This window comes from Schistocerca cancellata, chromosome 4 (assembly GCF_023864275.1).
Source record: "Schistocerca cancellata isolate TAMUIC-IGC-003103 chromosome 4, iqSchCanc2.1, whole genome shotgun sequence".
Taxonomy (NCBI): domain Eukaryota; kingdom Metazoa; phylum Arthropoda; class Insecta; order Orthoptera; family Acrididae; genus Schistocerca; species Schistocerca cancellata.
In genome coordinates, this window is record NC_064629.1 from 280,025,249 (window position 1) to 280,048,752 (window position 23,504).

General features: G+C 44.1%; 1 pseudogene; it reads left to right on the plus strand.

Moving 5' to 3' along the window:
* Window positions 1–10,592: 10,592 nt before the first annotated feature.
* On the plus strand, window positions 10,593–10,710 carry LOC126185977 (5S ribosomal RNA; annotated as a pseudogene).
* Window positions 10,711–23,504: the final 12,794 nt, after the last annotated feature.

A 23,504-nucleotide genomic window follows, 5' to 3' on the forward strand; every position in this document is an offset into this window, starting at 1 on the left:
AGCGTTGTCTGCTACAGTAATGAGGCGCGAGGATTTCAATGTAAATTAAAGCTGCCAACAGGTACCTCAGAACAAACAAAAATGCAATTACGTACCTTTATTTTTTCGAGGTTATGACTACCCCCGAACATGAAGTCGATTGTACATGAAATGCCGTTAGAAACTGGTTGGTAGGCTCCCAACTGCCAGTCTAATTGTACAACAGAAAGCGCTTCAAAATTTTATACACTATAGTAAGCCACGAATTGATACCTTGAGCAGTTACTGCTATCTTAAGTTGTTGCTATAATGTCTATGTTGTTTGTGTCAATAATACCTAAACGTATATTTTTCAACAGTTAGTTTGCTATCTCAAAGTTCTCTGTTCACGATACTCTACCATCTGCATAATTTGGAGCATTAAGGCTTGGAGCATCGTGATAAGGGCTTAAAGCCGCATGGAAGTCCTGCTCCTATTATTATGAGACATGTGAAGCGTGAGATTGTGGTGTAGCTGTGACTCATAAGAGGCGTGTGAAGGCGGCAAATTGCCAGTTGGCTGTAGCGCAAAACGTCGGATGCCGTAACGTTTTCCTCGGCATTATGTGCTGCTCTCTGCCAATTCAGCGACCAGCTGGACTGGTACGTAAGAACCATTAGTCCAGCTGCTGTGCGCCTTCACAAGTCAGACACCTTGTCATTCCTGCCTTTAAGAGGAAAGTGAGTAATAACAACCGATGCCCGCACTACAAACCTGTGCCTTCAGTATCTCGCCCCGACATGAACAAAGGGAACAAAATGTAAAGTGTGACTTTTATCAGTAGGTAGCTGTCTTCACACCATGTTACACTTTGTTCAGTTGTATTTCGTTATTATATGTCTGCGTATTAAAGTGAACAGTTACTAGCTTTTGGCTATGTTCATTACAGATTTCCAATTTGTTGTTGTTCTTTTCGTGTTTGCAAGAGTTATGGTTAAGTACTGAGTTCTTAGAAGTGCACAAGAGCTAAGCCTCCAATACTGACAGTGATCCCCTTTTAGTACACAACTATAATAGATGCCATAGTAGATTTGCAGATCAGATGGAACGGCTTTAAATCTTTTAATTCCTGCAATTTGCTTAGTTGTATCTGCAAGTGAAAAACATATCGGAGCTCAATACGAAGCAGGACTCACCACTGAAGATAAATCTTCTCCAGTCAAAATTGATTCCATGACGAAGACATGTCTAGATACTCCCCGCAAGGCGATGGGATACCATCCCGGCTGTCGCCAGCCGTTCGGAGTCACGGGTGCCACTGCTTTTCATAGCAGGACCCCTTTGGTTGTCATCTGCGGCACCCTCACAGCGCTGGCCGTGGTGGCCGAGCGGTTCTAGGCGCTTCAGTCGCTACGGTCGCAGGTTCGAATCCTGCCTCGGGCATGGATGTGTGTGATGTCCTTAGGTTAGTTAAGTTGAAGTAGTTCTAAGTTCTAGGGGACTGATGACCTCAGATGTTAAGTCCCATAGTGCTCATAGCCAACCACCCTCACAGCACCGCGGTACGGGACGATATTTCTGGTCCCGTTTTGTTCCCCTCCATGGCATGCCATCTTGCATTTACATTTCAGAAAGATAACGCCAGCGAGAGTTTCTACTGCTTGTCTTCGTGCTTGCCAAACCCTGCCTTGTACAGCGAGGTGGCCGGATCTCTACCCGATTGAGAAAGTTTGGAGCATTATGGGGAGGGTCCTGCAACAGTTTCGGAATTTTGACGATCTAAGGAGCCAATTGGACAGAATTTTTCACGATATCCATGAGGAGGACATCCAACAGCTCTGTCAATAATGTCAAGCCGAATAATTGCTTGCGTAAGGGCCAGAGGTGCACCAACACGTTACTGACTTGTTCAATTTGTGAAGCTCTCTCCCTTGAATAAATCATTCAATTTTTCTGAAACTGTAGTCAGTTGTTTGTCTGTACGTGTACATAAAATCTACAGATTTCCGTTCCATTCGCATAATTCCGCCGTTGTGCGTCGTTTTTTTGTCCTAGGATGTATAGGCCCCATCATTCTACGATACACAGTTCAGAAGTCACTAGGTCATAAATTCTGACATCTGTGAAAAAGTCCGCGTCATGTATGACGTTTTAATTTATTACTTCCTTACTACTTTATCTACTCACAACATACTTTGCCATCAGTAGGCACATATACCACTGGATGTACTTGCAAAGTTATATCATCGTGCAGCACAAAGTTCAAGAGATACGACGTCATAAAAACATAGAGCCACGTGAAAATGAAGCTGCTGGGCGATACATGTGAAATACATGTTCAGATGTTTGTAAAATATGTTCAATACGTGCTTTATTTATTTGCCATGAGCGTAAGCTGGCAAAGCCACGGTTAAAAACTCATCCAACACGACAGGAACGATTTCAACCAAATTAGGAACACCTATTAATTACGATCAGGAAGAAATAACGTGGTGGTATGAACCACTAGCCTCCAAGAGGGGCGAGCATGAAAACGTGGAGAGAGAAAGATGGAGAAAAAGATGGACAGGCGGCAAGGGGGAAAGAGGAGATGGACAAAGATAGGGGGAGGAGGAGATGGACAGAGAGAGGCTGCAGGTGGAAGTGGACGGAGAAAGGGGGATGGAGTAATAAGAGACAGACGCTGACAGCGCCGTGTACTCAGCTAGTACGGCTATATAACCGGTCGCAGAGCATCCGGAAGACAGTTCTCTTCAGCCAGACTACGGCAAGTGGGAGAGAGGGAGAGCGATTGGATGACAGAGATTTATTCGTGTATGGTAAACCCCTTCCCTCGAAACTTTCCTCTCTTCATACCTCCTCTGTCTTACCACAGATGACGTGTCATTGATCTCATGCAGTACACTCGACGGGCCTAGTTGCTTCCACCCTGAGTGGAATGCATTCTGAATAACGTTCACCAAAGTGCAATCTTCTATGGTTGTTGTTCCCTGCGCAGAAAACAGCACGTAGGTGGTGAGCGCGTTGTCTTCATGGTATAACAAACTGTTGACGAGGAACTGGTATTGTAAAAATATTTACATTTGGAACTGGTTTGTTTAAACGGAATACCACTCGCTTTTTTATCATCAAAATACGAGAAACTGCACAGTCTGAGTCCACTTCATAAATCACAAATAATTTCCCTTCTTCACACTTTCACAGTGTCTGCGTAATCACTATCACACTAGTTCTTAATTACATGTCCAAAAAACCAGAGACTGATAGTTAAATTCTTAACCAATACCGACCGCGGCAGACAACATGTCTGTCCTCCGAGGCTACTGATGGAGCAATTACATTTACAGGTCAGAAATTGCTAATTAAGTCTTAATTGATACCGACCACAGCAGACGACATGACTGTCCTCCGGGACTGTCGGTCCAGGTCTCACATTTACAAACAAGAAATTGCTAGTTAAGTCTTAACCGATACCGACCGCGATAGCCAGTGTAGCTCTTTTCTTATAGCCGAACCACTTCGCCCGCCAAGCAAGTTACGGGCGATCCGAGAATCTCCGAAGTCCTTCGTTTGCCTTTTCATTTAGCAAGTGTTAATTATTCTGCTGGTAATCAACACTTTTCAAATAATTGAACGATAGCATGCTATTGAGAGACGCTTTTATATGAAAGGCAAATAAATTCACTGTTTACTTTTTCTAATATTAATAACAGAAGCTTATCATTTTGGCACGGTAATTCCGAACACAGCAGCCAATCCGGGAGAAGGACTGCAATTTAGGCTCTCTTTCTCACGATACCCGTACCGAACAAACCATTTGTCATCGGTACCTCACACAACATTACGTTATCTGTCCACTGCTGCCTTCTCATCTGCTCTAAGAACAGCTTCTTATAGCTTTCTGCTTCGTATATTTTCATTTCGATTTTAATTTTTCCTGGATACAAAGATCGGTCGATTTAACTTGTATTAGTAACTGATGGCCAGTAAAAAATGTAACTGCAAAAGTGTTTACTAATTGACGTAGGTCACAGCAGAGGAGCCAACTGCAGGTTTTGCACAAGTAACAGCTGTGCAGATTGAAGGTCAGAATGTGTGCTGGTCGCTCAGCTGGCCCTTTACACCTCAGCAACAAAAACAAATACTTGAGACAGTCAGACGAAAGCCCAGCACCTGCCACAATAGGACCGTGGAATGGTTGCATTAAAAAGTAATCACCACACGTGTTAAGACATTTATCTCACTGGGAGACGAAACAGTCAAACGAAAACCCAGCACCTGCCACAATAGGGCCATGGAATGGTTGCATTAAAAAGTAACCACCACGCGTGTTAAGACATTTATCTCACTGGGAGGCGAGACGATCATGTCCCGTTCTGTAGAACGCGCAGGCCGGCATGGCTGAGCGGTTCTAGGCGCTTCAGTCTAGAACCGCGCGACCCCTACGGTCGCAGGTTGGAATCCTGCCTCGGGCATGGATGTGTGTGATGTCCTTAGGTTAGTTAGGTTTAAGTAGTTCTTAGTTCTAGGGGACTTATGACCTCAGATGTTAAGTCCCATAGTGCTCAGAGCCATTTGAAGCATTTTGTAGAACGCGGTCGGCCGCTGATGGATCCACAGCCGCACCCACTTTTGCACTTCCTCGTTCGACTTAAACAGACGTCAGCGCATGTATTTTTCAGGACGCCAAAGATCTAACAATTACTCAGTGAAAGAGCCTGCTCGTGTGGAGGACGTTGCAGTGTTCCCCAACCAAATCACTGAAGTGTAGCCTACGTCCGAATGCAGGGTGGGGCGGGCATTATCTTGCAACAGCATGATTCTATCCAACAGCAGTCCGACAGCCCGATGGCAAATGGCAAAGCCAACAGTAGAAACATCCCACATATCTCCATCCAAAGAATTCCAGATCTATCCACACAAGTTCCGCTAGCGTCATGTTGTAATTCATCTTCGACGGCAGGGGCGGTCTGTACGTCAAGTTTCTCGACTGTGGAACCACACTCAATGCGCAGCACTACGAAGACACTCTCTAGAAACTGCGACGTGCCATAAAGTCAAAACGCCTACGAATGACGTCTAAGAGAACCATCCTGTTGCACGATAACGGCCTCCCCCACACTGCCAATCGGATGGAGGCTACGCTTGAGCGATTTGCTTGAGAAACACTACAACACCCTTCGTACAGCCCGGATCCTCCACTGCATGATTTTCACATCTTTCGCGACCTGAAGAAAGACATGCATGGACGTCAGTTTCAGTCTCACAAGGAGGTGCTGGAGTGGGTGCAATTGTGGATACGTTGGCAGCCGACAGCTTTCTGTGAAACAGAAATCGATCGTCTTTTCTCCCAGTGGAATAAATATCTTAACGCATGTGGTCATTACTTTTGAATGGAACCACTCCATGGTCCCGTTGTTTCGGTTTTCATTTGACTGTCTCTTATATGAGACTCCAACTGTTGCTGAAAAAACGTCTGAACCAACAAGAGTCGCCTCATTTTGTCAGATGTGGGGCCGATCTTGCTGAAAGATACGGAATTGGAAGGAGGGAGGGATTGGGCGTTACTGGGCTCTCCACTGTTAAAAAGAAGTTTAGTCCTTGCAGCAAGTAGCAGTGAGATGTAGAAGTAAGTTCAGAGCGCACTCGATTACGTTTGTGTGATGGTCTCTTCTCAGGTGTGGAGAAGTGTCTACCAGCACGTACTAAACATACTGGGTACAGTCGATTCCAAGTTGTGGCCCGGTTCAGTATCAGTGACGCCTGTCGCATAGGTTCAAAAATCATCCTAGACATGTATCTTTCGTTGGCTGAAGTGACGAAGATGGCTCACTGCGTGGAAGCTCATCTCGCCACTTGCAGTGCTGTCCCTTGTACTGCATGCCCCTCTGGTTTGAAGTCACGTGTAAAACGTAAATCGTAGGCTCCATCTGACAACCTCTGGTGCAGATTTCTCTACTTCAACTATATGTGAAGAACTGTAAACTTCGCGTGAACAGGTGAACTGAGCACTTCAAAATTTAAGTAACAGCGTAGAAAAACTTTTTGTCACCACGGTTAACTGCAGTAGCTGCACCAGAGTCATGAGCGGGTCAACATTATGTGTCATAAACGGAAATTAACATCTTTGCAAATCAGAAAAAGAAACATCTCTCAGTTGACCAAAGGCAGAGAAATAGCTTGAAGTTGGTTCTATGAATCTTCTGCCAGGAACTTAATTGCGAATTGCAGAGTCACTATACAGATGTAGATGCAAATATAGATGAAGCGTTCAGAGTACGGTCCCAAAATTATTCTCACTGGATAATGGTAATAACACGTGCGTAATTCTTGGACAGGAATATGACTAAAACCATAAATTAGAGGCTGCGAATTCTCTTATACAGAATGGAGTACATAGCGAAACAACAGACTGAATACCAGTAATAGCGTCGAAATTATTGTCGTAAAAAATTTACATGTGCCAAAAATCTTCACGTTTTTTTAGTGTGTTTCCGCCTTATCGGCTGCTTCTCGCACCTCCTCTTCCAAGCACTCTGTCTTGCCAAAACGCATCTTCCATTTCTGTTTCATAGTTGGTTTTGTCCAGTTCTCTCTTGCACTCCCTCTCTTCTTCTTCTTCTTCTTTCTCTTCTTCATTTTCTTTCTCTTCTTCTTCATTTTCTTCTTCTTCTTCTTCTCCTTCTTCTTCTTATTGTAATTCTTCCCTCTTGTGACTGCCATTACCATATTCTTCTCCACCAAAGATCTTACCCTATTCTGCTCATTTGCCCATAGTATTTCAGCGTATACTCTCGTATTTATTTAAGCAGGTACTTCTCTACTGCCGGCCGGGGTGGCCGAGCGGTTCTAGGCGCTACAGTCTGGATCCGCGCGACCGCTACGGTCGCAGGTTCGAATCCTGCCTCGGGCATGGATGTGTGTGATGTCCCTAGGTTAGGTTTAAGTAGTTCTAAGTTCTATGGGACTGATGACCTTAGAAGTTAAGTCCCTTAGTGCTCAGAGCCATTTGAACTTCTCTACTTCGCTTATCCTTTCTACTCTTCATTGGTCTTTCGTTGTACCGAGCGAGGTGGCGCAGTGGTTAGCACACTGGACTCACATTCGGGAGGACGACGGTTCAATCCCCGGTCATCCTGATTTAGGTTTTCCGTGATTTTCCTAAATCGCTTCAGGCAAATGCCGGGATGGTTCCTTCGAAAGGGCACGGCCGAATTCCTTCCCCAACCTTCCCTAATCCGATAAGACCGATGACCTCGCAGTTAGGTCTCTTTCCCCAAATATCCCAACCCAACTCTTTCACTGTAGTCTTGATATTTGCCAGCTTGTCTTAAAAAATTTCCCTTGGCAGCTAATCTTCGGCGATCTCTCTGCGTCATTGCCTATGTTTTTGTAACCTATAAAGATATACACTGAAAAATTGACCCATGCAATCTTTTCTTTCTATCCTTCAAAATTTTTTCATCATAAAACGTCCTAAACAAATTTACTGTAGAGATGTTGCCATACTCCATCCCTAAATAAATATTAATTAGGTGTGTATGTCTTCGTGCTTTTCTCGTTTCCATCGCCTGTTTTCTTGTGGAGATGTTACCAACGCATGACCTCCCTAAAGTGAAACTGGCTATTCCTCCCCAGTGTCTAATTTTCTCTTTTCTTGTGTTATCAATCCACACAGCCTTCAAGTAGCCTAAATTACAAAAATACCCCAATAATTAATACATATCCTCTTCAACGCTTTTTATGTATTCGTGTTAAATAACCTCACCAGACAGAATTACGTGAAAAGAGCACATTGATCACTTTCGAGTTCTGTAGATGGTGTACAACTGGTGTCAGTCAGTCATTTTAATCCTCCTCCGCTGATATTAAGTCATGGAAGTGAAGTGGTGCAAATCGGTTATATTGAGCCACTGAAGTGAGATGGGTTCACGTGAAGACGTGAAAGAATGACTGAAAGGATCCATTGTGTTTGAACGTGCCAGTGAGGACATTGTGAATGAAGTTGCCAGGTTTGTTGGCATATAGGCATACAGGAATCGGACGCGAGTGCCAGGCTTTGTCAGTAACTGTCGATTGCAGAACTGGCAAAAATTACTACTGACAGTGAATTCTAGACCACCTCAACCAGTTCACGATCGAACATTGTGAAAGGAACTGCAAACAATTACATTTGGGGTCGGGTAGCCCGAAAAAGGTAATTTATGACATAGAGCTGCGTTTCTTCAGTGGGCCAAAAAACACAAAAACAGGACACTAACGGACTGGGGACGTGTTGTGTGACTCGATTAGTCGCAATTTTGCCTCTTATCAAGTAATGCAAGGTGTCGAATGCATCAACAGCCAAGGAGGCGATTAACATTCAGTGTGTGGAAGGTATATTTCAGGTCGAAAGCGTGCCTGCGATGTTTTGGGTTTTGTTTTCGTAGTACGATTTCAGCCTAGTTATTGAGGTTGCCGTGAACATCCTCCGCGGCCAAATGGCACACTTTTATTTTTCATCTTCATTATGAGCATACTGTAGAACATTACGTTTTCCAAAATGACAACAGCCGTCTTTACAGGAATACACAATTGCGTTCCTAGCTTGACAAACACTCAGCCATAGTATCGCATCTCTACTGGCCCGCTAAATTTTTCGATCTTCATCGTATATACATTGTTTTGAACAGCAGGTGAATAGTAAAAATCAACACTACTGCGATTTGTAGCTCTGGGATTTAATGATCATCCTTAGTTTAATCTGCTGAGCATTCGTAATTGTTATCCGTTGTGTTAGTAAATGCAGTCGTGTTTTTGCAATTTTCCGAGATGCGACAGCAGGACTGAAGCCACTATGCATTTTCCAATTTTCCTGCTCATTCTGACAGTGTTCATTTTCACCACGCAGCAAATCCAACACTAAGATGATGTTTTTTAGACACTTATTTATACGCAGGACTATCAATTCAAGTGTTATCTTTGCGTAGATCCAATTCACAGTGTTACAAAAACGATGCAACAGCGCGCATGAAGAGTATCTTTGAAATGAGCCAAACTTACTGAATGAAACTAGTAACTGTCCAAACATGGGGACTAAATCCCACGAACATTGTACACACAGACAAAATCCTCATTCGTCCCACTCTCACCATCTTAAATTTTGCTTCAGCCTTCACTCCTCCCTAATTTTCCCACTCCTTTAAAATTCTAGGAAAAAACACACTCTGCTTTACATTCCGTATCTGACTGCTTCCTAAATTTGCACCCGGTTTAGCTACTCACACCCTTTTGTGTTTCCCATATCTCCCTAAACTTGAACTAAAAAGCCCCACTGTATCCTCCACTGATGGTCTGCTGCTGCATCCACGTTAGCACATCACATCTTGTCTCCCTATAAACACTACACATCCTTTCCAAGTCCAACTTTACTCGCCTTCCCCTCTCAGGTCGTGAAATCATTCCTGAAATCTACCTATCGCAGCAACATGGACCAGTCCCATCCATCCATTCCCAGATGAAAGCTCCAACTCAACTTCCGCCTACCCCATTACAGTCCTATTCATCTTTTGATACCCATGTTCCATCTATCAGATCTTTTCCTTACACACATTCCATTCATCAATCCTATCCCCTTCATAAAACCATATTCACATACCGGCATCATAGTGACAAGAATGTCTACATCTCTGTTAAACCGGATTAATGTTTGTGAAGATACGTAAATTTTCTTTTACAAAGGCTGAAGAGCAGCAGATGGCGGTCAGTAAGATCGGCTTCCCCCTTCTCCCCCCACCCCACTCCCCCCACCGAAAGTAAAAGAAGTACGACGTTTAACTGTTAACAAAAATGTGTCATGACGCGTGTTGGAGACTTACCACCTTGTTTTTAGCCCCATGATAACAGCGTCCTTAGACCTTCTAAAATAACTATATTTACCGCAGCAAACTTTAAATATCGTTAATTTACTTACTGTCCGCCCAAGGTAGCTGAGTAGTCAGCGTGACAGAATGCCAGTCCTAAGGGCCCAGGTTCGATTCTCGGCTGGGTCGGTGATTTTTCTTCTCTCAGGGACTGGGTTTTGTGTTGTCCTAACCATCATCATTTCATCCCCATCGACGCGCAAGTCACCGAAGTGGCGTCAAATCGAAAGACTTGCACCCGGCGAACGGTTTACCCGACACGAGGCCCTAGTCACACGACATTTATATTTACATTAATTTACTGACATAAAAAGGCTGTTTTGGAAGAATTGTTGGATAAATACCTTTTCATTTGCTCAGTGAATTATCTACCTGCGTTCTGCATACGAAGTGGCAGCGGAAATTTTAACAAAACATTACAGAGCCGTCCAATTACTGAGAAGAACACTCCTTAAAACAAATTGTCCCGTAGCCCTTAAGTAATGAGATGCCTCTAAATGTTAAAACACTTTCCTATTATTAACATGGTTGAACCTCCCCTATATTTTCTGTGATTAGTTTAGATCTTTGCTTAATAGGAAATGAGTGATGTCTTTGGTTAGTGGATGATCCTTGCATTGTAAATAAGAACGTCGACTGTAAACCACATGTCTGAGCCTGGAACTGGCATGAATAATTTATGAAGTGTTTGTGTGCCACAGTGATTTATTTAGAATATGTATGCTATCTGCGCCAACGGCCTTGCCGCCGTGGTAACACCGGTTCCCGTCAGATCACCGAAGCTAAGCGCTGTCGGGTTGGGCTAGCACTTGGATGAGTGACCATCCGGTCTGCCGAACGCTGTTGGCAAGAGGGTGCACTGTGCCCTTGTGGGGCAAACTGAGAAGCTACTTGACTGAGAAGTAGCGGCTCCGGTCTCGGAAACTGACATACGGCCGGAAGAGCGCTGTGCTGACCACATGCCCGTCCATATTCGTGCATTCTCAAAAAAAAAAAAAAAAAAAAAAAAAAAAAAAAAAAAAAAAAAAAAAAAAAAAAAAAAAAAAAATGGTGCAAAAGGCTCTGAGCACTATGGGATTCAACTGCTGTGGTCATAAGTCCCCTAGAACTTAGAACTACTTAAACCTAACTAACCTAAAGACATCACACACGTCCATGCCCGATGCAGGATTCGAACCTGCGACCGTAGCGGTCGCGCGGTTCCAGACTGGAGCGCCCAGAACCGCTCGGCCACTCCGGCCGGCCGTGCATTCTCCTGAAAAACTATAAGGACCAAAGCAAGACAAGATACTGTTCACTAGAACATAACTTATGTGCGGGTGTACGAGTGTTTCGACTTATATCTAATCAAATGCAAGTATATTAATACGTTTTTTCTATCCGAACAACATCTAAAGTAGCGTTAAACGTTCAAAAATTCCTGTGAAGTGCAGGAATGGACGACATGCGGCTGAGGAAAACATTAATGTAATTGAAAAGTTAACCATCTGAAGGTGTGCATGACAGATCGAAACGGAGACCGACATAAAAAAAACTATTTGTGGATGGTTTTGTTCTTCACTAACACTCATTACAGTTTTACATGTGTGCTGGTGTATGCTGGCGCCAGCACAACATGTAGCATAGAGGTTACGAGAGTATCGATAGAGGCCAACGACAAGACTCGCGGAAACACGCCGCCAACGCCCTCTCAGCCGCTAATATTTAGGATTGCCACTACGAACCAGAGAGCCAGTTTAGCCAGTTAGTTAGCCAGTTAGTTCGAGCCTGTTACGCCGGTTAGTTAGAGTCTGTACGCCGTGGAGCTCCAGTTTAAGTTAAGTAGGTCTTTGCTTATTAATAAAGAAACCAGTTATTAATTGCATGCAGTTTGTGTTATAGAACGAAGATGCTGGCCACCAACCAATCTCCTCTCTTTGCTCTCCATGATACAGCTCTACAGAGACAAAGAGACGACATAAAAGTGGCTAAAGAGAATTCAACAGGGCGACGAGGTTGGGGTTGGAATCCACGTGTGCAAAGCACCTCACTACTTACAACAGACGGAAAACTCCAGTGCTTTGACAGTGTAGTTTGCCTGCCACTTACAAGTCTCACTCTAAGACATTGAATCTTACTGTGTTGAAATCAAGAAACATTGAGAACATTTACGGTTTAGATGCCTTTGATCTGTTTGGCCTTATCATCCAAGACAATGTACTTTCCAAATCGTCTTTTGATCCGAATGCCAATATATCTAGCTTGCTTAAAGAATTTCCTGAACAATTTTCCGAAGGAATAGGAAAAGCTAATAACTTTGTGGCGCATGTTACACTGAAAGACAATCCACAGCCTAAATTTTTCTGAGCCCACACCGTTCCATTTGCTTTAAGAGACAAAGTAGCCAGAGTATTGAAAGAATTGCAAGATAATGGTTAATTGCTCCCATTCAAGCTACACAATGGACAAGTTGACTAGTTTTGTTGCCTAAGCCTTCTGGTCGCATTCGCATTTGTGTTGACTTCGAGTCTACAGTCAACCCACAGACAGCAGTTGACACTCATCCGTTACCTCAAGGTGAGAAACTCATGGACAGTCTTGGTGCAGGACGTTAATTTTGGATAGATTTACGTCATGCCTATTTGAAAATTCTGTTGGATTAAGAATTACAGAAAGCGTTTGTTGTAAATAAACACTTAGGACTGTTCAAGTATTGGCGTTTGCCCCTCGGCAGTGCTTCCGCACCCGCCATTTTTCAAAGTTACTTGAAACAGCTGACTGCAAAAGTGCCATTTTGTTCAAACTACCTTGACGACATTGCCATCTCAGGTCGTACACCAAAGAAACACGTTGCCAATTTGCGTACTCTTTTTCGAGTGTTGTCAGAAGCAGGACTCAAGTGTCGTCTTGAAAATTGTGGCTTTTTTCAAACTGAACCACAATCCTTAGGTCATGTGATAAACAGTCAGGGTGTGCACCCCCTCCAATCTCATTTGCTTGCAATCCGTGACCTGCCTGTTCCTCGCAATTTGTCTGAACTGCAGTCAGTGCTAGTCAAGTTCACATACTACATTCGGGTCATGCCGAGTGCCGCTCAGATCGCAGCTCCGTTGCATCGCTTGCGTCTCAAAAATGTACCTTCTGTGTGGACTAAAAATTTCAAGACGCATTTCAGAAACTAAAAAAATGCTTTGCTCAGTGACAGATGTTTAGTGCACTTTGACCGGGCCAAGCCAGTATTACAAGTCGATGCTTCTTCCTACGGAATCGGCGCTGTGCTTTCCCACAGAATTGGTGCACAAAACAGCCCTGTGCCTAGGCCTGTGGACAACTAACAAGCAATCCAAGCGACATCAGTGGGAACTACGGACTGGTGATCACATTACAAAGAGTGTGTAGAAAGACAAAAGCAAATCAAGTAATTAAATTTCAAGAATACTCACCATGTATTTGGGGGCAAGGAGTGGTGCATTGTGGCAACTGTAATGTTCTGATGTGCCCACGAAAATATGCGAACTATGCGGTCTGGCATTCTGATTATCAGAATGTAGGAAACTTATCTATCAGAGCCTTGAAATCCCAGCATATTTCAGTGTGAGGTACACCGTTCGCTGGTCTGTGCAAACCGATTAGACTCACACGCACTAAGGACGACTAAGTTCAGTTGCATGACACACTATATGTCCGAGATGATAAGCAGTTCCACGGACAGTACAGTAGGAAACTGTCACAGGCTCTTCGTCCACCACAAGATACAGGCCACACGTCGCACCCACTAGGGAAAGACCTGAAATTCTCCACCAGGGGAGGATCCAAACACAAAGACCCCAAAGGACCACAGCCACTTGAGAGAGGACACGTTACTCTCTCACCTATTTTTCGTATACGGAAAATTATTAAATATTTTATTACAACCTGACGCACTTTGAGACTTTAGAAAGTTAATGGCCTGAGCAGACGTTGATGGAGCCTGGTAGGGCGCTAAAAGCATGAGGTACTTTTATGGTTCTTAGCTCGCAGAAACGGCATGTTTGGAGTTGGAAGCAATTGGCGGCGAGCCCATCCCTCAGTAAATCTTGCTGGACAGGCCCACAGCTGTACATGGCGAAGAGAACATCCCCTTGTCGACACAGGTCTCCAGCAGAACAATACCGCAATACCTGCATTGGCGCCAGCTGAAGGCTGGGCAGCGGGGACAGACTGAAGGAACGCATCTACACAGTGGAGTCGTATACTGGGCATTGTGTGCAGAGGCACGCATAATAAAAATTCACACGTTTTCATGTTCGTTGATACTGCAAATAGGCCTGTGACCCACTTCCATGGGCCACCTTGGTTGTATAAGAAACTCCGGCGTCTGAGAAACGTTTAGAGACAGAATCTTCATTACACCTCATAGCTAGGATTAACAAGCTCCAGGGCACAGGGGATTTAGATAAAGATCTGTAAGATTGTACCTGTTCGCTTGCTGCCACGGGAAGTGACGCGACTTTGGAGAAAACATCTTACCCCCTCTGCAAAAACTTAAAAAAGCCAGTAATAGGCGGTTTCTTCTTTTCACAGACATGCAGGTTTCTTAACTCTTGCCCTGGTTCGACAGGAGTTTGTGCTGTGATGTGGGAGCGGAGATTTAGCGTCTCTAGAGCGCTGTGATTGGCTCAAGACGGCGTGAAGCCGGTGTCGTTCATGCACTTTGCGGGAAAACGAATTTTTTTTCTGAAGAGGTGTGAGGCTCTTGGGTGCTGGACTTTGGTCTCGTAAAAGAGGACTTCTGGTCCATACTCTAGCATGTGTGGTTGGTGCTTGGGACCTGTCCTGAGACTGACTTCACTTACGAGTAGTTTAGACTGGGGAGCCTGTGGTGAAGTTCTTACTGTACCGACAGTGTGACTTCAAACCTGCCGGCCGGGGTGGCCGAACATTTCTAGGCGCTACAGTCCGGAACCGCGCGACCGCTATGGTCGCAGTTTCGAATCCTGCCTCGGGCATGTATGTGTGTGATGTCCTTAGGTTAGTTAGGTTTAAGTAGTTCTAAGTTCTAGAGGACTGATGACCTCAGAAGTTAAGTCCTATAGTGCTCAGAGCAATTTTTGAACTTCAAACCTCTCGGATTACTCTTTTGCCGAGGGCACACTTATTCGTTTTTAGTTTACCAGTCTTGACGTTTGATATCCTTGTGTGCTCTGTTGTATAAGTGAGCCAGATTGGTTCTTGGTACGACCAGTGAACGGTTGTGTCACACACTGAAATCTACCGTGATTTCAGGGCTCTGGTAGGGAGTAAATTGCGATCCTTTTGCCTGATCGCTAGACCGTGAGGTTTTTACATTTCTTTCGTGGCCGCGATCGATTCACAGGTGCCGCCTCACGTCTCGCCTCCGCCGCACACATCTCGCCAGCTGCAAGTTTCATCGCCGCACGAAGCAAACAGGGTAACGTACTGCTGCTCCGGCCTTGTCAGGGCGCACAGATCTCAATCGCCACTTGCTCTCAGCTGCACCTGTATAGAGAAAATTCTGTATTTTTGAACAATTATAGTCTGCTCAGCGTCAGATCAATTCGGATTGCGTTATCCACATTTTCATGGCCAGAGTACTTTACTCACTTCTGCCACCCAGGATCCTTGTCCATTGTGGTCTTAAACAATATGTTCGTTGTTTACGGTATTGAAACATAACTTGTTTAGCATAATTTATGTCTGTCTTTGTTTTGGGAAAACTAAATTTTGCATACATTCTTAATAATTTTTATATAGTCAGCCCCACAGGTTAACATTCATTGTTGCGACCCTGCCAGGATCTCGGATTGGTGGCACCTTCTGTGACCGTCAGATCGTGTTGCCTAGCGTTGTCATTCACGTTGACGTCCTTTGGCCAGAATTTTGAATTGATGGCACCTTTTGTGACCGTCAGATCGTAGATAGTGTTGCATAGTAAAGTTTCTGTTCCCCATGTTTAATGTGGTTCACTGGGAAGAATATATTCGCGTTGCTGGCGCCTAGACATAGTACTAATATTTAACTATCGTATGTGTGTATTTTCATGTTGTGGTTGTGACTTCAGTGTCACTTGATTGTTTGTTTCTGATGGTGAACGGCGTTGTGCGGACTTGTTAGGATTAAGATTTTCGTTTGTGAGTATAGACAAGCGTGCTGTTATTTGAATTCGTTTTCAGGAACTGGGAATCAGGTGGTCACGGGAGCGTAATTTAGAGTAGAATATGAGTGGCATAGGAATGTGTAGTGTTTAAATTCATTTGGGTCAGAGTTCGTGTGCATTCTTACAAGAAGTAAGGCACGTTTGCTACAGAGTTGGGGAAGTAATTGTGTTTTGCTAACCATGGATCCACGTCAGATTATTAGCGATGGCCAGGCAGATATTACACAGAATTTTCAGGTAAATGCAGCTGCGGACCGGGCATAAATGTCAAACGTAGAACCTGCAGAGTATGACGACATGTGTCAGTCAGGTGACGAAAGTGAAGGGGAGACCGCAGCAGAACGAAATGTAGACGCTGCTGGTACGAGACGCGCCATCAGTGAGACTGCAGACCAGAATCACGAACGAAAGTCACAGAATGATGGAATCTCGTTCATCTGGTCCAGAAGGTGTTAGCGGTGGATCTCAGATTGACTCTCTCATGCAATTCATGCAAGAGGCAGAAAGGAAGAGGCAAGTGGCTGAAAGGAAGAGACAAGAGGCAGAGAATAAGAGACGGGAGGAAGACGAAGAAAGAACGGTCACAGACTGTATAGATGGAGTCAAGAAAGATATCATAAGAACCCAAGAAGAGCTAGAGAATGTCAAGAAAACGACACTATAAACGCGCGAGGTCGCAGACCAGGTGAAGCGCGGTGCCAAAACAGCGCGATTGGTAGCGCAAGTAGCACGAAAGGACGCATAATTGGCCAAATAACGAGTTAAACTGGCAGGAACTGAGGTGTGGAAGACAAAATAGTCACCTGCAACCCTCGAAAGGCAAGGCAAGAAAATAGTTCAAGAAACGCAGGAAAAAATGAGTGCGGCTGGTAAGCGAAGTGAACAGATAGAAATCAAACAGGCCGAAACCTCTGAAGTTAAACATCAGCAGACCCGAGTCGCCGTGCAACAAAACGAGTTGGCTAAGGACGTTCGGCTGGCACATGAGCGGGTTGCGCAACTGCAAACACAATCTCCTCCGATAGAGCACCATCGAGAGCATCACAGAAGTGAGGAAAATGTTTTGCGACTCTCCGAACCGCTATGTGAGGACACAGTCCCCGCGCATGGGCGAATGCAGCAGGAATATGCTTCTGCCGCGGCGTAACGCGTAATAGAAAATGCTCCGTCGGTAACACGCATCATGTCAGAGACAGAGCCGGAAAACAATTGTACGCGTCTACGAAGGTCGGAAACGTTATTACGTGAGTCTGACAACACGAGGGGATACCATAACAGTTCACGAGCATTGTTTGGGGCACGGATACATGGAATCACGCGCTGCAGACGAGAAGGAAAATTCATACGGCGGATACGTCGAACCTTTCGACCACAAACTTTTCTTGACCACCCAGAATTTTCAAGTCTACAAGCAGGCAAACAACGCATTACATCGAAAGACCTGATGGCACAGTACGATCACGTTCTATCAGAATCTTGACCACTGAAATGCCAGCTCCAGTTTATCTCTGGTTTCTTAGAAGGGTCAATTGCAGAACATATGCGCGGAGTTGCGGAGAGTTGTCGCTCCTACGAAGAATTTCCTTAGTACATATTGATCGCAAGACACAAAGGAGAGGACAAAACAGGAGATTATGTTAGGAAAGGACTTAGAAGCGTCAAGATTCCGCAGGCCTGTCAAATTCTTCGAATCACTGATCAAGAAGAACCGATTCTTGGATCAACCGTACAGCCCAAAAGGAAATTATTAGTCACTGTTACATTAAATTACCTTTACGTTACCAGCAGCTGTTCATCGGTAGATGCAGCGATTCACTCGAAGCTTTCAAGAGCGCATAGTGCGAACTCAAGTACGTGAATGAAATTCACAACTCGCGGGAAAGAAGTAGAAATAATGACCGAAACTGGCCAGATTTACCAAAGACGAATGACGATGGACGAAATGGGGGAAAACATAGATCGATTCGAAACCAAAATTCGAACTTCAATGGGAATAACCAGCCATCATGGGAAAATAGAAGAAGACGAGGAAATTATAATCATAACAACAACAGCTACCGACGAAACGGAAACTGGAGAGAGCAAGAGAACTCGAACCAGGATCAACAGGATTCTAGGGAACAACATCAAAGCAATAGCAGGACATACAACGGTCAAGGTCAGTGGAATGACCAACGTAGCGAAACGAATTGATGCCACCTAACCCATCGCAGGGGTAACGCAGAGAAAATTCAAACACGAATTGACACACAGCCACTGCGGTCTCAGCTCAAAACAATGCCGCAGAAACTATCGGAACGAGCGATATTAACCTGTTAGAATATGAAGATCCTAGAGAACTGCAACAAGGAGAGAAGGTGCAGTATGTAAATAGTCTCCATAGATGAACTGTTTAACGTAATTTAATGTTGATATTGTGTTGCTTAGCGTAATTTTCCATTTGCTCTATTTCCGTATTACTTTGTTTGTCTGTCATTTTCATTAGTTTTCAGCAAGAGTCCTTGCTGAATGTGGTCAAATGAGTTGCGTATTTGTGACATCTTCAAGCCAACATTTACTGGCAGGTGGCAGATTGAATTAAAATTCTGTTGCAAGTGATGTTATCACCAACTGGCACTTTTGTGGTGTACCAGACCAGGCAAAATGCAATACTGAGTACTCCAAACAACAGAGTACTGCTATTATTTCTTTGGACCTGACAACTGTTGTCCACTTTCTGCAATTGAGCATCGTACTCTGCCATAGCATTCTTGTAGAAGGGCCTTCTAATTGCGTCTTGTCATGGTCCGCGCGGCTCCCCCCGCCGGAGGTTCGAGTCCTCCCTCGGGCATCGGTTTGTGTGTGTCGTCCATAGCGTAAGTTAGTTTAAGTTAGATTAAGCAGTGTGTAAGCTTAGTGACCGATGACCTCAGCAGTTTGGTCCCATAAGACCTTACCACAAAAATTTACCTCAGCGAGCGTGCATGAGAGGCGCAACACGACGTGGTATGGCTCAAATGGCTCTAAGCACTATGGGACTTAACATTTGAGATTATCAGTCCCCTAGACTTAGAACAACTTAAATCTAACTAACCTAAGGACATCACACACATCCATGCCCGAGGAAGCATTCGAACCTGCGACCGTAACAGCAGCGCGATTCCGGACTGAAAGGCCTAGAACCGCTCGGCCACAGTGGCCGGACATGGCATGGACTCGACTAATGTCTGAAGTAGTGCTGGAGGGAATTGACATCATGAATCCTACAGGGCTGCCCATAACTCCGTAAGAGTATGAGGGGCTGGAGATCTCTTCTGAACAGCACGGTGCAAGGCATCCCAGAACATAATGTTCATGTCTGGGGAGTTTGGTGGCCAGCGAAAGTGTTTAAACTCAGCCACTCTGTAGCAATTCTGGACATGTGGCGTGTCGCATTGTCGTCCTGGAATTGCCCAAGTCCGTGGGAATGCACAATGGACATGAATGGATGCATGTTATCAGACAGGATGCTTACATATGTGTCACCTATCAGAGTAGTATCTAGACGTATCAGGGATTCCATATCACTCCAAATACAGGAGGAGGAGGAGATTAGTGTTTAACGTCCCGTCGACAACGAGGTCATTAGAGACGGAGCGCAAGCTCGGGTGAGGGAAGGATGGGGAAGGAAATTGGCCGTGCCCTTTCAAAGGAACCATCCCGGCATTTGCCTGAAGCGATTTAGGGAAATCACGGAAAACCTAAATCAGGATGGCCGGAGACGGGATTGAACCACTCCAAATACAGACGCCCCACACCATTACAGAGCCTCCACCACCTTGAACAGTCTCCTGCTGACATGCAAGGTCCATGGATTCATGAGGTTGTCTCCAGACCAATACACTTCCATCCGCTCGATACAATTTGAAACGAGACTCGCCTGACCATGCAACAAGTTTGTAATATCAGCAGTCCAATGTCTGTTTTGACGGGGTGTTTCGTTGAATGGTTCGCACGCTGACACTTGTTGCTGGCCCAGCACTGAAATCTGAAGCAATTCGCAGAAGGGTTGCACTTCTGTCACGTTGAACGATTCTTTTCAGTCGTTGTTGGTCCCGTTCTTGCAGGATCTTTTTGCGGTCACTGTGACGTCGGAGAGTTGATGTTTTGTTGGATTTCTGATATTCACGGTACACTTGTGAAATAGTCGTACTGGAAAATCCCCACTTCATTGCTATCTCGGAATGCTGTGTCCCATCACTCGTGCGCCGACTATAATACCACGTAAAAACTCACTTAAATCTAGATAACCTGCCATTGTAGCAGCAGTAGCCGATCTAACAACTACGCCAGACAATTGTTGTCTTAAGTAGCCGTTGCCGACCTCTGGGCCGTATTCTGCCCTTTTACACATCTCTGTATTTGAATACGCATGCCTATAACAGTTTCTTTCGTGCTTCAGTGTATATCAATGACTTTCCCACTAATCTTAGTCATGGGGAAAACATTATCTTTTCTGATGGCAGCAACATTATAAGCACCGAGAAAACAAGAGAACTCCTTACAGAGAAAGCAGATGAAATGGTCAGGAACTGTACAACTGGTAAATAAGAAATAAAGTGATACTGAATGCAAAGAAAACAAATGTGATGAACTTCGTTTTGAAGAGGGAAAATGACACTAATATATTAAATGTAGATAGCACCTCTGCAAACAGTGTAACAAAAGCTAATTTCAAGGAATGAATATTGATTCTCACTGAAGTGGTTCGAACACACGAAGTTCTATGTAATGACTTGGCAGGAAATCCTAAGAAATTTTGGTCTTATGTCAAAGCGGTAGGTGGATCAAAACAAAATGTCCAGACACTCTGTGACCAAAATGGTACTGAAACAGAGGATGACAGACTAAAGACCGAAATACTAAATGTCTTTTTCCAAAGCTGTTTCACAGAGGAAGACTGCACTGTTGTTCCTTCTCTAGATTGTCGCATAGATGACAAAATGGTAGATATCCAAATAGACGACAGAGGGATAGAGAAACAATTAAAATCGCTCAAAAGAGGAAAGGCCGCAGGACCTGATGGGATACCAGTTCGATTTTACACAGACTACGCTAAGGAACTTGCCCCCCTTCTTGCAGCGGTGTACCGTAGGTCTCTAGAAGAGCGTAGCGATCCAAAGGATTGGAAAAGGGCACAGGTCATCTCCGTTTTCAAGAAGGGACGTCGAACAATTGTGCAGAACTGTAGACCTATATCTCGAACGTCGATCAGTTGTAGAATTTCGGAACACATATTATGTTCGAGTATAATGACTTTTCTGTAGACTAGAAATCTACTCTGTAGGAATCGGCACGGGTTTCGGAAAAGACGATCGTGTGAAACCTAGCTCGCGCTATTCGTCCATGAGACTCAGAGGGAAATAGACGCGTGTTCCCAGGTAGATGCCGTGTTTCTTGACTTCCGGAAGGCGTTTGATACAGTTCCCCACAGTCGTTTAATGAACAAAGTAAGAGCATATGGACTATCAGACCAATTGTGTGATTGGATTGAAGAGTTCCTAGATAACAGAATGCAGCATGTCATTCTCAACGGAGAGAAGTCTTCCGAAGTAAGAGTGATTTCAGGTGTGCCGCAGGCGAGTGTCGTAGGACCGCTGCTATTTACAATATACATAAATGACCTTGTGGATAATGTCGGAAGTTCACTGAGGCTTTTTGCAGATGATGCTGTAGTATATCGAGAGGTTGTAACAATGAAATTTTGTACTGAAATGCATGAGAATCTGCAACGAATTGACGCATGGTGCAGGGAATGGCAATTGAATCTCAATGTAGACAAGTGTAATGTGCTGCGAATACATAGAAAGAAAGATCCTTCATCATTTAGCCACAATCTAGCAGGTCAGCAACTGGAAGCAGTTAATTCCATAAATTATCTGGGAGTAGGCATTAGGGTGATTTAAAATGGAATGATCATATAAAGTTGATCGTCGGTAAAGCAGATGCCAGACTGAAATTCATTGGAAGAATCCTAAGGAAATGCAATCCGAAAACAAAGGAAGTAGGTTACAGTACAATTGTTCGCCCACTGCTTGAATACTGCTCACCAGTGTGGGATCCGTACCGGATAGGGATGATAAAGGAGATAGAGAAGATCCAACGGAGAGCAGCGCGCTTCGTTACAGGATCATTTAGTAATCGCGAAAGCGTTACGGAGATGATAGATAAACTCCAGTGGAAGACTCTGCAGGAGAGACGCTCAGTAGCTCGGGACGGGCTTTTGTTCGAGAACATACCTTCACCGAGGCGTCAAGCAGTATATTGCTCCCTCCTACGTATATCTCGCGAAGAGACCATGAGGATAAAATCAGAGAGATTAGAGCCCACACAGAGGCATACCAACAATCTTTCTTCCCACGAACAATTCGAGACTGGAATAGAAGGGAGAACCGATAGAGGTACTCAAGGTACCCTCTGCCAAGCACCGTCAGGTGGCTTGCGGAGTATGGATGTGGATGTAGATGTAGATGTAGATACTTACATCAAAATGTCATAAACATGTTACACCTTGTCATCAGTGTGTAACAGCCAGCATCTTTTAGTTACATATTGTTCATATGTACACTCAAATCTTAGCCGTGGCGTTCTTTTCTGAGGATCAAATGCAAAAAATGTGAACACAGTGTTCAAACTACTGAAAAAGGCTATAAGAATAATAACGAAAAATAATGGTCGAGCTCATTATCAAGATCTATTAAATACACTGGGGATTTTAAGTACACTGTGTGAATACCTTTAGCAACGAGTTGCATACACCAAAAACAACTCTGGTAACTACTGCACAATCAGTTCCGTCTATGACCATGAAACAAGATCTAGACTGAACTTATATGTACCAAGAAAGATTTACCGTAAAACTCAAAACAGCATTTTCTGCCAATTAATTGAACTGTTAAATAAATTACCAAAAGAGGATAAAGAAATTGTTGAAATAAACTTATTTGAAAAGGCGGTTAAAAAGTACCTGTTAACCCAAACGTTATGGGATTACTTAGATAATACAGAGCAGGGATTTGGTAAAAAATGTAACACAATTCATAGTAACGATGATAAAACTTCTGACATCCCACATAATACTTTCACACTGTACTTTTCGTTTTCTGGATGAACTCACTCTCAGAGCTATGCAGTGTATCATACTAACACCTTATCTTCTTTCTAGGTCAACATCTCGCTCGTTGTAGAGGGATACTGACTCAGATTTTCAGGCAAGCAAATGGAAGGTCGCGGAGCAGAAAGTGGTTCTATCATTAGCTGTTGCACGTGCAGTGTTATGAAATAGTGTGTGTGTTGTGTGTGCAGTGACTGGGAGTGAGAAATGAATGAACAGTGCAGTATGGCCATTTATCATTATTAAATAAATTATTTGAAAAAAACATTATTGTACGCTAAGGGTAAACCAAATGAAGAAACACTGTTTTAAACAGAGTGGTCTTATATTCAGGAGGGTGGAGACTCCAGCTTTCATCCAGTCATCCTGATTTAC